A 16,971-nucleotide genomic window follows, 5' to 3' on the forward strand; every position below is an offset into this window, starting at 1 on the left:
TTTTTTTTTCTTTTTTTTTTTTCTTTGACAGGTACTCTTGTGGAGGGATCTGGGGACCCCAAACCCCTCCTCTGCACTTAAAGCATTCAAAATACCAAGTTTGGCTGTTTTGAATGCTGTCATTTTTTTAATCTGGCGCCAGTACCCAGAAGAAATGTCATGACATCACTTGCGGGTTTTTGCATGGAGATCCGATTCAGAGCCAAATGCTGCTTTAATCGGGCCTTCGGCGGCCGTGCAGGCTGGTTGCCCGGGTTTCCTGGTGGGATGGGAGACCTGGGCGAGCCACGGGAGGGGGGGGGGGTGGTATCCCCTCCCGCTCCTTGTAATGACAGCGGCATCAGTTGTCGTTTCAAAACAGCCGAATGGTATCAGGGTGATGCCTCCAGCTGCAGGCATCACTCCGGTACAAGCACTTTCCCGAAATATCGGTCACCTTGGTGGCCGATTCCGATATATAGGGGAAAGTGCAGATCGGCCCTCGATATATCAGCTTTGCCGATAATCGGTTGATCCCTAGTGTGAAGACACACACAAAGCCTAGTACAGGTGCTGGATGCAAAAATAAATGAGTTTTTAGTTCTGTGTTGATAAAATTATAAAACGTGCATATTAGCGATTTACCCCATGTGGTATCTTCGGCCCCCTCAGTCCCATGATAAAGGGTTACCATAGTTGTGTAACTGAGACTTTACCAAGGGACAAAGAAGCCAAACTACCCAAAAGTCAAGCCAATGACCAGACTTGTTAACAAACCTACATTATACCCCTAGAGCAGCAGGAGGCCCAGAAGCCTTTCCTGTTGCTATTTAGAGTTAAAAAATGTCTTCTACTTACTCCTTTTATGAAGTCCGCCAGGTCCGGGTCCATGTCACGGGGGTAATAGGGATGGCAGAAGTTCACCTCTCTCCTGTATTGATCAAAGGTCCTTCTCCCAAATGGCATACGCTTTGTGGCCAAGATGTAAGTAATAACTCCTAGAGAAAACCAGTCAGGTTCGAACTGGTAAAAGTCATTGTTGACAACCTGCCAATCCAAAGAAAAGACATCAATTAGTACATTGGTCAGCACAGAAAACCAGAATACATCAAAGAAGCCCATGAAGCGGAGTTCATTAAAGGGGCCACATAGGCTGACCCCAATATCCTAAAGGAGGCACAAACCCCCCTAACTTATAGTCTTTTATATATAATCCCTTTTATAATGTATATTCATCAAACACATATGTTAAGGGAAGTATTTTTAAAGCTGTGGTGTGTCCTTTAAAAGGGCATACTGCTGCTTTACAAAAATAAACCATTCTAAAGCAGAGTGGTGTGCTTTACAAAGGTGCATGGCACTACATTGGCTTCTCAGGGCTTCGAGCAATAATAAAATGAATGGGTATAAGAAAAATCAGAGTGGTATTTGAAATATACCACTGAAATACTGAACAGATAAATTATGAGTCTGGAGAAAAATACATACCTCTGGAGCCATGAATCCTCTGGTTCCAGCCACGCCAGTGGTTCTTTTATCGTCCCATAGACCGCCTACTGCCAGTCCATAATCGGCAATGCGGACATGTCCTTTTTCATCCATTAGAATGTTATCAGGCTTGAGGTCCCTGCAAAGAGAAAGACTGTAAGTGTCATCTTCTGGTTCGGGTCATCTAAAACACTTTACCACCAACTGATATTTTTATTATAGGTGGCTGCTAGTGACAAAAGTTTTCCATTAGCTTCTTATATCAGTTGATTGGAAAAGTGAGAAGACATTAGGTACCCATGTATATATGTGCCTCTCCTCAATCTCACCTCAGCACACATTTTACACAGGTATATGGTATACAATTGAATAGGAAAGAATTAGTTACCTATGAAGGATGCCATTACTGTGAAGGAACTCCAGTCCACACGATATTTCCGCCACAATGAACCTAGGAAAGAGAAAAAAAATTTAGATTAAAACAAAATTGCATATAAATGAAATGAAATTCAAATAAAAGCATAACCCATGGGCAGAGGAAGGCAGGGGCAGGAAGGTGCTGGTCATATCTGATTAACAGGGCCACCTGAGACAGGTGCAATTTTTGGTGCAGTTCTTACCAAAATCCAAAATTCTAAAGTCTACTGGGAGATCCCACCTATAGGATCCAATCTGACCCATTGTAAAGAATAGGCACCTCCAACACTCCCCGTTAATCTTGTATCTCAAAGCACATGTGCATTGCGACTCATTACTAGGTAACTATATGTACAGTCTTCATCACCTTTCACATGTGCAATCACTGCCCGCTATGGGAAAAACTGCGTTTGAGAGCAGTGGTCAGGCTTTTCAGTATGCTGCCAGCATGGGGTATTTAAACTATTTATGCAGCACTTAGTATGTAAAAATAAAATAGAAAGAATAACATATATATTACTCTTATGTACAACCTGACTGCATTATAGTAATAAATACAAAGGCTTTAGTTAGACTTTAGAATTAAATATCTTATAAAGCTTGCTTTCTTTTCTATTGTAAACTTAGTGATGATACTTACTTGATGGTGTCACTGTCGATTGTAGAATAGTTCCAGATGAAGTCACTTAAACTCCCTCCGCAGACATATTCCATAACAAAACAGGCGGTGAGGCGGGTTTGAAAGGCGGCATATAGCTGAATTAGAAAGGGGCACCCTTCCGACTTTTCTAGGGCGTAGCGTTCTATATCCAGGTCATATATATTTCTAGTCTTAATGACAGACTTAATGGCCACCTTCTGCTGGCTCTTTCGGTGGGTAGCCAGAACAACCTGAAAGAGAGAATATAAAAATGAGTGGGGTCGTCGGTATTGAAAGGACTGGGGCAAGGGGGTATCTAGTATTGATTATGAATCAGAATTAGTTTTAGGTGAAGGCTGTTTGGTTCTATGACAGATTGTCTTCTGTCTCTGGTAGTTAGATCTATCTGCTTTTAATGTTCACAACTTCTTCCAATGTTGTTTTTGGTGTTTTCTTCTATTCCTCAGTGTGATAAAGAATGCAGCAGAAAAAGTGAGACCACATTATGGCAGCAGAGCTCATGGAGGTGGATTTCAGAGGAAGGCAGTGGGACAAAATTTGGTCTATCCACAGCTGAAGCCATTTTTGGTGGTTTGTACATAATGTCTGATTACCGAAGAGGGATGTGTTGTGTGGGTGGAGCCAGTATTTTTAGTAACGGGGGAGTAAATGAATACTTACCCTTCCATAGCTTCCTTCTCCGAGCACATAGTGCAATGTGAAGCTTGACAGCATTATTATCATGTCATCGCTGGGTGCGGCGGAGTCATATCCAGTGGTTTCAGTCTCTGAGTTTAAACATCCTGAAGGTTCTGGAAGGACACTCACCATACTTAGGTTGGTGTCAGGAGTTTCAGCCAAGGCAGGATGTGCAGGGCTGTGAGGTCCTGAAATGACACTGGTGTTCAGGTTGGTGTCATTGGTTCCAGCATCCGCTGGATGTGCAGGGCTGGAATGCCCTAAAGATGTTGCGGAAACCTCCATCAGGTTGGAGGTGATGCTAGTCCCAGCCTTAGCCAAGGTGGGACAGGCAGGGCTACGATGCCCTGAGGATTCTGGAGATGACTGGTAGTGGTCCTCCTCTCCAGACATTGAATTGGTGGTGACAGTCACCTCAGCCGAGGTGATACAGGAAGGGCTACGAGGCCCTGAAATGACACTGGTGTTTAGGTTGGTGTCATTGGTTCCAGCATCCGCTGGATGTGAAGGGCTGGAATGCCCTAAAAATCTTGAGGAAACCTCCATCAGGTTGGAGGTGTTGCCAATCCCAGCCTTAGCCAAGGTGGGACAGGCAGGGCTACGATGCCCTGAGGATTCTGGAGATGACTGGTAGTGGTCCTCATCTCCAGACATTGAATTGGTGGTGACAGTCACCTCAGCCGAGGTGATATAGGAAGGGCTACCAGGCCCTGAAATGACACTGATGTTTTGGTTGGTGTCATTGGTTCCAGCATCCGCTGGATGTGAAGGGCTGGAATGCCCTAATGATGATGAAGAAACCTCCATCAGGTTGGAGGTGATGATAGTCCCAGCCTTAGCCAAGGTGGGACAGGCAGAGCTATGACGCCCTGAAGATTTTGGAGATGACTGGTGGTAATAGTCATCATCATCATCATCATCATTTCTGCGTACACAATGTGTGAAGCAATTCCCCATTGTGGAAAATAGCAGATACTCAAGCGAAACAAGGAGCAAAAAAAAGGAGAACCTTCCTCTACACCTCTCACAGCTTGAGTGAGTTTTCCCGCTCCGTTCTTGGCTATTTATTGGCCCTAAGTCTGTGACCTGTCATGTCAAAGTTCCCAGTGTCCAATGAGATTTGAGTTTTAAAGTCACATGACCACAGTGACAGTTATTTGGCTAGTTACAGCATCTGACCTGTCATGTCAAAGTTTTCAGTGTCCAATGAGGTTTGAGTTTTGAAGTCACATGACCAAAGTGACAGTTATTTTTTTTTTTGTTTTCAATTTCAAAAAGGTTTGAAGTCACATGATTAAAAAACTGTTTTTTTTAGGGTTGACTTTAATTAAAAAAAAAAAAAAAAAGTATAACCTTATGATTTGAGCCTTGTAACGTTATCTTGTAATCAAATGACTAAAATTCTTTTTTTTTTTTAAACCCCTTTATGATCAGGATATTTTTTGATGTTCAGCACTGCGCTACTTTAAAACATGATTAAAGTCACATGACTAAAATAAAAAATAACTGTTTTTTTGTTTGTTTTTTTTTCTCCTTTTTTTAATATGAGAAAAATAGTCTTAGTTATTTAAGCCTTGTAACATTATGTCATCTTTCTGTAATCACTGCAAAGAGTTGGCTCTGTTAACTTGCACAGAACTTTCCTCCTAACACTGAATATTCTTACAGGAGGGGAGAACACAGGAATGACCTCATCAGCACAGGCTGGACATGTGCCCTCCCCTGGCTGTGTCATACAACTGCCATGGACATCCAGGAGCTTGTCGTGCCATCTGTGGTGGTGTCTGGATCAGAAAACTGGCTGAACCGAATCTCAAATCTTTTGACAGGCAAGATAGTTCTGACAAATATATTTCAATGGGCTTTTTATTACTTTGGAGTTCTGCTTTACATATTTGGTGCTGGTGGGGTTTGGGGGGGGGGGGGTATTATGTTGTCTGGGAAGCTGCTTGACTTGCTGGTTACATGGAAGGACTTCAACCTCTTCCCTCAAACCTCTGTTCTGCTTTATCACTAATCTGAAGTCTGATCAATGCATTCCACTTAATGGGCTTGTCACCTAAATCGTGTTGATGGCACAATTTTTAGTTGCCCATAGCAACGACTGATCCTCCAGCTGTCTATTTTACAGCCGGGATTGAAAAGACATAAGGAAGCTGATTGGTTTCCATAGTAAACATGGCCGTTTATCATTATCAGACATTTCATGTTATTAGACCCTATATTACCTTCCAAGTGTAAAGGACAAATGTACAAACATGTTGCCAATAGCAACCAGAGGGTCATTTTACTAGCATGCAGGGTTTAAAGCGCTTTGAATTATTCTACTTCATAGTCCTGTTTAATGAAGTGTTTTCTTGGTAAAGAAAATAAAATTATAAAAATTTCCTGTTGCCCATAGCGACCATTGCCCTATATACTGTATGAGATATCTGCTAAAAAGGTAAACAACATGGTTGCTACAGCAACCAGTTTGTTTACTTGTTTACAAACCTGAGCTGTAAAATAAACAGCGGGAGGCTGGGTTCACATTGGGGCGGCAAAGTCACCCGACTCTGAAGCCGCCCCGTGCAGCGCGACCTCAGCGTGGCTTGCAAACCTCTTCTCTAATAGAAGTCAATGCAGGTCGCCCCCAAAGTAGTGCAGGAACCTTTTTCTAAGTCCGAGCGACTTGAGTTGCTCTGATTGGAACGGTTCCATTGCACTGAATGGAGCGTGACTTGTCAAACGGCTAAGTCCCCTGACAAGTTGCCCCATTGTGAACCGGGACGGAGGCTCTTTTTTATAGCTTACATTTGTAAACAAGTAAACAAAATGGTTGCTATGGCAACAAGGTTGTTTACCTTTTTAGCTGACATCTCATGTATAGGGCCCTATGTTCTCTAGAACAAGTATACATACATGTTTCCAATAGCAACCAATCAGAGGTTTTGTTTTTATGTGCAGTGTGAATAAATGGCAGTGTTTGTTTGCTATGAGGGTAGTGGGGGCATCTTGTAATGTCCCTGGGTTGTTTATTATGGGAAACCTGTACTGGGAGAATACAGAGACTGTGACTGCTGACCTCTCCTTCTGAATATACTATTTGCCTGGCTGTTAGTCTAATTCAGGCTTGTCCAACCTGCGGCCCGAGGGCCGCATGTGGCCCAGAACCATAGGAAATGCGGCCCACTGCCCCCTGACCATTATTTTTATTTTTTTGCTGGGGGAGGAAGGAAGTCGGCTTCCAACTAACTGTAGGCAGAGGCTGCCTCGGAGCCTCTGTCAATGATAGACAGCACATTGGTGACATCTATCATAGGAGCTGGTCCAGGAGGCAGGACTTCGTATGACAGCGGTCACTCGGTAAGCGGGAGATCCCTGCTCTGTGTAATCCAGAGGCTCTCCTCTCTCTTCATTGCAGACTGCATTGGATGGGCACTCACTGGTGAGGCTACATTGGATGGGCACTGATCAGGCTGCATTGGATTGGCATGCACTTATGAGGCTGCATTGGATGGGCACGCACTTGTGAGGCTGCATTGGATGGGCACGCACTGGTGAAGCTGCATTGGATGGGCATGCCCTAGTGAGGCTGCATTGGATGGGCACTGGTGAGGCTGCATTGGATGGGCACTGATCAGGCTGCATTGGATGGGCATGCACTGGTGGGGCTGCATTGGATGGGTACTGATCAGGCTGCATTGGATGGGCATGCACTGGTGGGGCTGCATTGGATGGGTACTGATCAGGCTGCATTGGATGGGCATGCACTGGTGGGGCTGCATTGGATGGGTACTGATCAGGCTGCATTGGATAGGCATGCACTGGTGAGGCTGCATTGGATGGGCACTGATCAGGCTGCATTGGATGGGCACGCACTGGTGAAGCTGCATTGGATGGCACGGTTTAGGCTGCATTGGATGGGCACGTACTAGGCTGCAAGTGCCGTGCGATCCCCCGGCTGCCGCAGGAGACTTAGGATGTCTGCAGTCAGTCACAGAGCCGCTGCTTCCTGTATAGTTCCAGCTCTGTCACAGGCGGAGTGATATGAAATGCACTCCGCCTGTGACAGGAGCCATACAGGAAACAGTGGCTCTGCTCTCTACTGCAGCCGCTGCTTCCTCCAGCAGTACCCGACGTCATGACCAGCAGTACCCGCCAGCAGTAACCACACCAGCAGTAACCGCCAGCAGTCTGCAAAATAAGTAGAAAAGGAATGTGCATTAGTGTGTGTAACTTGTTGCAATATGTTTTTTAATAACTAGTTGTGTTTTGTCATAATATGTCATGTCCTTGTTCATACATGTATGAATAAGGACATGACATTTTCTGGCTGCCTAAGTCATATGTGCTAGGGGTGCAACTATCCCCCAACTGAAGTGATCATGGTGGTTAGAGTGTTCCTTTAATATCTCTCAGAAGAAGTAATCCTCCGTATACTGATTCCATTTCATTTTATCGTCCTCTAGTTGTGTTAAATTAGTGTGTGTGTGTGTGTGTGTGTGGGGGGGGGGGGGGCCGTGCGGTGGAGTTTTATTACTTATATATCTTATCTGTAGTATATATTTTATATGCGGCCCGAGAAAATTTCCCTACACTCAATGTGGCCCAGAGAAGCCAAAAGGTTGGACACCCATGGTCTAATCAATCGGTTTCTGTTCATTCTCCATCACCATTTGGGAACAATTCAGCACAGAAGTTCTAAATGAACATGCAATGATGCAGAAAGCATGGAAGCCAGAGACAGCCAGCAATCTAGCATTTTCAGAAGGCAGTCGGCAATGGCAGTCTACATATTTCTCTCAGTATGGGTTGCCTTTTAACCATTTGGGGGAATCATAGTTGTGTCCTAATGCATACATCCCTGGAAAGAGAATCTGCAATTCAAGATGGCCACTGTGTGTACAGTATATGCTCCTTATCCCCTTATTTATTGCTGTCTGGGTAGCTATGGGAGAGATTCTGGCTCATTCTGCCCACTTCCTGTCCTTCTGATCCCCGAGGAAATGAGGGGTAAATCTCTACAAAGGGGACCCAGACAATGATAAAAACTTGTCAGAGGGATCTAAACTGCTCCCACTCTACTATTGTGACCAATCAGATTATGGGATTACACGATGGAAACAGAAATGCATTTGATTGCATTTATTATCGATTATGATTGTATTCTTTCAATTGAAATCCACTTTCCCAAAAGTGGCGTATTGATTGATTGGGTTGTCATCTGTAGATCGATTATTCTTATTGAAGGAGATCAATCAGAAAATAAATTGATCATTTATCAAAACATGTATGGCCACTGTTAGGGTTTAACCACTTGCTTACTGGGCACTTATCCCCCCTTCCTGACCAGGCCAATTTTCAGCTTTCAGCGCTGTCACACTTTGAATGACTATTGCGCGGTCATGCAACACTATCCATATGAAATCTTTAGCATATTTTTTCACACAAATATAATTTCCTTGTGGTAGTATTTAATCACCACTGGGTTTTTTATTTTTTGCTAAACAAAGAAAAAAAGACAGAAAAATTAGAAAAAATATATAATATATGTCATAGTTTGTTATACAATTCTGCAAACAGGTAATTTTTCTCTTTCATAGAAGTGTGCTGATGAGGCTGCACTGATAAGGCGCACTGATAGGTGGTACTGATGAGGCTGCACTGGTAGGTGGTACAGATGGACACTGAGAGGTGGCACTGAAGGGCACTGAGAAGTGGCACTAATGGGCAGCACTGATAGGTGACACTGAAAATGAGACACTAATGGGCAGTGGCGACTCTAGGAACAATATATAGTGGGGGCACATAAGATACCACAGTCAAAACTGGAGGGCACTCATAATTTTTACCACTAAATCATACCACTGAAAAAAAAAAAAAAAAAAGTATATACTAACTATTTACTTACTACCATTTATGATTGTATCCTTTCGATTGAAATCCACTTCCCCAAATGTGGCCTATTGATTGAATGGGTTGTTATCTATAGATCGATTATTCCTATTGAAGGAGATCAATCAGAAAATAAATTGATCATTTATCAAAACATGTATGGCCACCATTAGGGCTTACCCTCTTGCTTACTTATCCCTCCTTCCTTACCAGGCCAATTTTCAGCTTTCAACGCTGTCATACTTTGAATGACTATTGCGCGGTCATGCAACACCATCCATATTAAATTTTTATCATTTTTTTTTTACACCAAAAGAGCTTTCTTTTGGTAGTATTTAATCACTTTATCTATTTTTTTCCTATTTACTGTTGACTCAATGATGTGAGATTTATTATCTTTCCTAATGATATCTGGTTGTTTGCCGGATGTTGTTAGTATTCTCTGTCCGGAACGCATCTACATCATTTCCAGTAAGGCGATGTGTGATGTCCGCCTTCCGGAACGCAGCCGCGTCACATTCGATACATTCCTGTTGGTCTCCTTCCGGGTTTCTAATGGTGTTTTCTTGTTTTTGTTTCTTTTTCCGGTTGTGAACAAGCATGGAGACCCGTGTGATACGTTAATAGTTCCTGTCTGTTTGGATGTTTGGCATGACGATACTTCAATAAATTCAAGCAACTTCATTCCATAATGGAGTGCGACCTATTTCTTTTTCTACAAATACTTTCACGGTGGTGAGCCGAGGTGAGCACCCAACTGGATTGCAGAGCACAGCTGATTGAGCCTGAGCTGTGTTGCTCTTTTCCTTGCATTATCTATTTCCGGCCGCTACTTTATAATTTAAGGGATATGCTTGTACGTGACCACGCCCCTGGTGATGTCTGTTTTTGACAAACGTGACAGGAGGAGTCAGATCACGTGACATCGCTACGCTGGGTAGTCGGCCATACTTTCGTTGGAAACATTTACTATACTATGAGGATTTACATGTGATTTTATTGCTTCTGTTTAGTCTATATATGGTGGAGCGTGCCGGCATACTAGAGGCCATTTACGTCATATGATTGGAGAGCTGGAGTGACATTTCTAAGCTTCACCGACTACTTTTGACCATTTTGACTTTTGCGGATCCTTCCCAACACCTTTCCAAAACCCATATTTCATAAAGTTTCAGAAAAAGAGTGTAATAATGATGTGCATGTAGTAATGTGAAAAATCTTCAAAATCAAATCTGTGCAAACACCCTGTGCAATCCTTCCACCGATCTAACCAATTTTTTGTTTTTTGATTTTTTTGGATTGCTTTAATATCATAATTGATTTTGGATTCACTGTATATGTTTGTTATGCACTTTATGAATGTGAAGTTTCATGACTGTATTTTTTACATGCATTTTTGTGGCACTGATTCGTCACGTTTATGTGAGAGTGATTGGTTACAATAGTTGTTTAACCACCTCAATACTGGGCACTTAAACCCCCTTCCTTCCCAGACCAATTTTCAGGTTTTAGCGCTGTTGCATTTTGAATGACAATTGCGTGGTCATGCAACACTGTACCTAAACCAAATTTGTGTCATTTTTTCCCCACAAATAGAGCTTTCTTTTGGTGGTATTTGATCACCGCCAGGTTTTTTATTTTTTGGTGCACAAATAAAAAAAGACCGAAAAGTTTGAAAAAAAAAAAAAAGTTTTTTTGTTTAGGTTATAAAATTTTGTAAATAGATATGTTTTTTCCTGCACTGATGACGCCGCACTGACAGGCACTGATGAGGAGACACTGATGGGGGGCACTGATGGGGTGGCACTGATATGCCACTGATGGGCACTGATAGGTAGCACTGATATGCAGCACTGATGGGCACTGATATGCAGCACTGATGGGCACTGATATGTGGCACTGATAGATAGCACTGATATGCAGTATTGGTGGGTACTGATAGGCAGCGCTGATGGGCACTGATAGGCAGCACTGATGGGCACTGATCGGCGGCACTGATGGGCACTGATGGGCACTGATAGGCGGCACTGATGGGCACTGATAGGTGGCACTGATGGGCGGCACTGATCGGCACTGATGGGGGGCACTGATGGGCACTGATAGGCAGCACTGGTGGGCAATAATGGGCACTGGTGGGTGGCACTGATAGATGGCAATAACGGGCACTGGTGGGCAGCACTGATAGATGGCATTGGTGGGCAGCACTAATAGGGGGGCACCACTGGCAGGCTCTCTGAGCCCTGTTTGCCATCCCTGGTGGCCATGGTGGGCATCCCTGGTGGTCATGGGTGGGCATCCCTGGTGGCTCTAGTGGCACCCCCTCCCCCCAGGGCTGCACTGGTAATCAATCATCTGATTACCAGCACAGACCCCCCCTGTGATCAGTGAGTAATTAGAAATACTCACTGATCACCCCGGCTGCAGTATCGATCCTCTGCTCTTCTCCTCACTGACAGGATCTGTCAGGAGGAGAAGAGATCGAAGCCGTTACAACGGCTGTATTGACATTACATGACGGCTGTGATTGGACACAGCCGTCATGTGATCAGGAGGGCCAATCACAGGGCCCTCCTGCCGAGGCTTGTTGCTCTGTGTCCTAGGGACACAGGCACATCCAGATCGCGCCGCTGCGCGTGCCCGCGGCGGCGCGATCTCTCTCCTTCTGAAGGACGTTCCGGAACGTCCGATCAGAAGGAGGAGACTCCCACCCGGCCGTATATTTACAATGGCCCGGGTGGGAGGTGGTTAATAATTGCACTAGCACTTTAGGCTAGAGCACAAAAAGTTGTTTTTGAGAAAATGGGTGATAATTTATTAAATTATCCCTGCCTTATTAACTAGGGGAGTGTAGATCTGCGCTGACTGATTTTCTCATTATTCCTCAGGTATTGCTTCAGACCTGAGAGGAAAACTCTCAAAAGCCTTTCTTTATTGTTTAAAGCAGTTTCAGCTAACAGTTTACCCAGTAATAACCCCTGGTATTGGTGCCAGTTTATGCAGTGATAGCCCCTAGTATTGGTGCCAGAATACACAGTAATAACCCCTGGTATTTGTGCCAGTTTACACAATAAAAATCCCGAGTATTGGTGCCAGAATACACAGTAGTAACCCCTAGTATTTGTGGAAGTTTACACAGTAAAAACCCCTAGTATTGGTGAAAGTTTATGCAGTAATAATCCCTATTAGTGGTGCCAGTTTGTGTAGTAGTAAAGCCTAGTATTGTCGCCAGATTACGCAAAAATAAAGCCTAGTATTGGTGCCAGGTTACGTCAGTAATAACCCCTAGTATTGTTGCCAGTATACACAGTATTAAAGCCTAGTATTGGTGCCAGTTTATGCAGTAATAAAGGCTAGCATTGATGCCATGCTCTCAGCATGGAGGAGGTAGGGAAGAATAGGGAGACCTGCCAACCACAGTGATAAAAGTGTTAAGGCCAGCCGCAACAGTGGCGGCGGGCCTAACACTTTTATCAAGTTCATGGGAGATCTTTATGATTTCCCCGTGGGTCTCCTGATGTGCTACAGCACAGTGCATCTCTCCAATCCAAGGCTCATGCCCCTACAGCAGGGGTGCCCAACCTTTTTAGGAGCGAGGGCCACTTGAGCGACTTGGTAACTAGTCACCAGCCACAATGAGTGGAGCGGGAAGATGACAGATCTGTGTCCACTCAGCATATGCAGAGCAGACACGGACACAGCCCGCTCTACTCTATGGGCCCTCTGATCTGATCTGCCGAGACTGAAGGGGACAGATCCCCCTCTGTTTTAAATGGATCGGATTGGAGATAGGCGGGTATAAACAGACACAAGTCAGTTTATATCTGCCGCTCTATAGAGATGAATGGAGGGTCGGATTTTGTCTACCTGAAAAACAGACAAGTGGACCCGATCGGATCGAACGTGTGAAAGCGGCCTAAGGCTGCTTTCACACGGATGCACTGCGGTTTACCTGCACCTCCACTGACCTCAATCTTTACTACTTCCTCAGGATTCCTGCAGGTATCGCTGGCTGCTGCTTTCCCCCAGGTGGGTATTGCTAGTGGCTGCTGCTGGCTGTCCTCCAGGGCTGGTACTGTTGGCTGGTACTGTTGGCGGGTACTGTTGGCGGGTACTGTTGGCTGGTACTGTTGGCGGGTACTGTTGGGGGTTATTGCTGGTGGTTACTTTTTGCTGGTACTGTTGGCAGGTACTGCTGGTGGGTACTGTTGCTCGGTACTGTTGGCGGGTACTGTTGCTTGGTTTGTGGGTACTGCTGGCTGGTACTGCTGAGGAGTACTACTGGCTGGTATGTGATCCACCATCCCTGAGCATCAGTGTGAAAGGTCACAGGAGCTGGCGCTGTAGGTAGCATGTGGCTGCAGTAGAGAGCAGAGTTTATGCATCGCACCTGTCACGGCACAGTGCATTTGATATCACTCCTCCTGTGACAGGACCCGGCGCTATATAGGAAGCATTGGCTCTGCTTCCTCTAGTGCCTGCTCCGTTCTTCACAGTGATGCTTGAGAATGCAGCACTGGTGGGCACTGGTTAGCAGCACTGGTGGGAATATGTTGGGACCAATGTCCCTTTTATAGAAGCCGGTTATCGTCTTTTTTCTTTTCTCCCCCACACTGTCAGCGCGAGGGGAAGAAAAAGCCGATAACTGGCTTCTGTTTACATCGTATGATCAGCTGTCATTGGCTGAAATCTGATCACATGGTAAAGGGCCGTGATTGACCCTTTACCCCGATCAGGGATTAGCTGTGAGTGGTATCTGAAAGTGCATAAGCAGTGCTGGATTAGAAAAAAATCATTGGCAATAGTCCTTCTATAATATACAATTTTTTTTCTGCTTCAAATATAGTATTTATTTTCCAGTGCTAATGTAATCGCAATAATAGGTTTTTTTGGTTTTTCAAAGGGCGGTCATACTCAATATATTCCTCTAGATGGCACCCTTGTACAAATACTAAACCACTGAGAAGTCTATCTTATGAAAAGTATGAGGATTGGGGACCAAGATGACTGGCGTCCTGAAATATACTCGTTGCCTGGCTCTTTAGTATCAACTTGACAGCCAGAGAGGTGGGATTCCCAGAAGGAGAGATCAGTAATGGCAGTCTCCATTAATCTCTATTGGTGAACTGAACAGTAAAGTACAACATAAAAGAAGAGCGCACACCAGACTAATGCAATACAAGGACTTTAATTTAAATCTGGACATGTGATGCCAAAAACCTCCATAATTGAAAGAACTAAAAAGTAATTACTTAAAGTGGCAGGTAAGGGATAGTAAAGCTGGGGAGGGAAGGCAAGGGATAGTAAAGCTGGGGAGGGAAGAGCTAAGTGACCTTCAGGCAGGAAATGAGGCAAGCTCTAACTGACTTGCTGCAGCTTCTAATGCACACTGTGAGATCAGAGTAAACAATTTCAGGACAGGAGAGGAGCCTGTACAACTGTGCAAGACTTGAAGGAAGGGCTGGAGTTTCGCTTTAAGTCATGGGGTTCACTAGAGGCTCATTTAGTTGTGTGGAAGCGAACACTTATATTATGCTAATGGGGTGTTAGGAAATAAAAAGAGAATACTAAATATATTAATATTCTATTCATGGAGGAGTATTATTACAGCAGATCTGCTTCTCGTTTTGCCAGTCCTAATACAGACTAATACATTTTTGAAACTATCAATGCTCTCCGCTGATACCACTGCTTGTGAGAGAGAATTCCACATCCCCACTGCTCTGGCCACGTGCCTTATTGTATTCCCTTTCTCTGAAAAGATTGTTCCTTATGCTAGGGTCACCAGTACAGTATTTGTACATTGATATTATATCCCCTTCAATGCTTTTAGTCTTTCCTCATAGCTTAGATCCTCCATTCCCCTAATTATTTTTGTTGCCCTTCTCTGGACTCTCTAGTTCCAGCACATCCTTTCTGAGGACCGGTGCCCAGAACTGAACGGCATACTCCAGATGTGGCCGGACCAGAGTCTTGTAAGGTGGCAGAATAATCTCTTTATTTATTTATTTCAACATTAAAACTCATCTGCCATGTAGTTGCCCACCCCATTATTTTGTTCAGGCCTCCTTATAAGGTTTCCACATCCTGCATAGAAGTTATTGCCCAACTTAGTTTAGTATCATCCGCAAATACCGAGATTTTGCTAGATTTCCCCTCCTCTAGATCATTTATGAATAAATTAAACAGGATTGGTCCAAGGACAGTGTGACAGTATTCACCGTCACTGAAATTTAAAGACAGATAAGTAATGGTTTGGATTGCTTCATATTTGCCAGCAATATCTCCATATAGAAATATTAAGAGTTATTCCCATTTGCCATGAAATCTGTTCTTCCTAAATGCTGGGTATATTACATATCTTTCCATGTCAGACAGGTATTCCTTTTGTTGTGTATTGGGAGGGAATGTGGTTTGCCCTTTTGCATTGTTAAGTGTTAATGACCTCCCATTGTTCTGTCTGTCTGCCTTAAGAGAAACTTATAGGTATGTGGATTGGATGCTAAGGGGGAGGGGGGATTGTCCCACATTGTATATTTTGTACACTGTATGAGAGTGTAAAACTCTGTTCCTATTGGATGGTGAATATTATGTTCAGTCTTCAACAAGGTTCATCTGGGTGGTAACCTTGTGGGTGAAAACTGTATATAAGTCTTGTTCAATAAAGTTGTTCTAGAGTTCCTTCACCCTCATCTAGAGTTCTGTCTCTTATTGGGAAAATCTGCTGCAAGGGATTGCTATGGCCTTTCATACTCCCTTAGAGAATCACTAAGCTCTTGTAAGACCTTGTGTAAGAGCTTGTTCTGCTGCACTCTCTGGGGAAAGAGAGGTTCACCCACAGGAACCTGGAGCCTTGTCATAGGTCCAGGGTGGGTAGGAGATTGCGAGACCCTAATCAAGCTGCGGCGGTTCGTGGGGTCTGAAGTGGTTCCGGTGTCTGGTGGAGTGCTTGGAGCCCTTGGAAAGCACTAGGAGCATCTGTCAACGGAGGTACCCAGTCAGGGGTGCCCTGTTCCGTTACATTGGTGGCAAGTGGTGGGATGGCATCCTAGTGTGAGGAGAAGCATCTCGGAGACACCGGTAACGTTATAGAGCGATCTAACACCCTTGCAGCATCCCCATATGAGGAGGAGTTTCTCTGGAGGCTGCAGCAACACTTGGTCCAACAGGATGGGCCTGTATCAGAGGAAGCCATACTGGACTGGAGAGATGCCACTCAAAGGAAATGTGGTATGAGGCGTTAGAGGATGTGCAGTGGAGGCGGAGAGAGAACCTTCCCAGCGAAGAACAGCGGTTCCAGGTATACGTTGCCCTGCGGTTACCTTTCCTAGGAGAGCAACCCCTGGATGAGTGGGTGACGGAGCTTTGGAACCTGATTTGGAAGGAGTTGTGGCTGGATGAAGCTTACCGCGCACTAAAGTGGTACGCCACCCAGCACGACCACTGTATGGCTGACGACAATATGCCGGAAGGTGAGGACTATAGTGGCCCGGGCTTGCTGTGGGAGGCCTTTGAGGAGAGGGACTTTGGATGTCCAGCAGATTTTTGGTGCTGGGAAATCCAGGACACCAGGGAAGCCCTACTGGGTCTCCCCAAAGCGGATGACTTGGGGTCAGACCTGATTCATCTGGTCAGAATGGAGTGGGAACTGGAGCAGGACTACCAACGCCTGCTCTGCTCCATTCCACCCCAATCTACCCTGCAAGCAGAGCCAGAGTCCTGGGTGGCAGATCCAGACCCACAACCCTTCAGTTGGAGAGATAGTACAGACTGGTGGTACTTGGAAGACTCACCGATGGCAAGTGGAGATGGGACCGAGGTCCCTCTACCGGCCCTACAGGGAGGCTGGGCAGCCGGCCCAGGTCCCCAGCTAC

Source organism: Pelophylax lessonae (assembly GCF_965119305.1).
Source record: "Pelophylax lessonae genome assembly, chromosome: 11".
Lineage (NCBI taxonomy): Eukaryota > Metazoa > Chordata > Amphibia > Anura > Ranidae > Pelophylax > Pelophylax lessonae.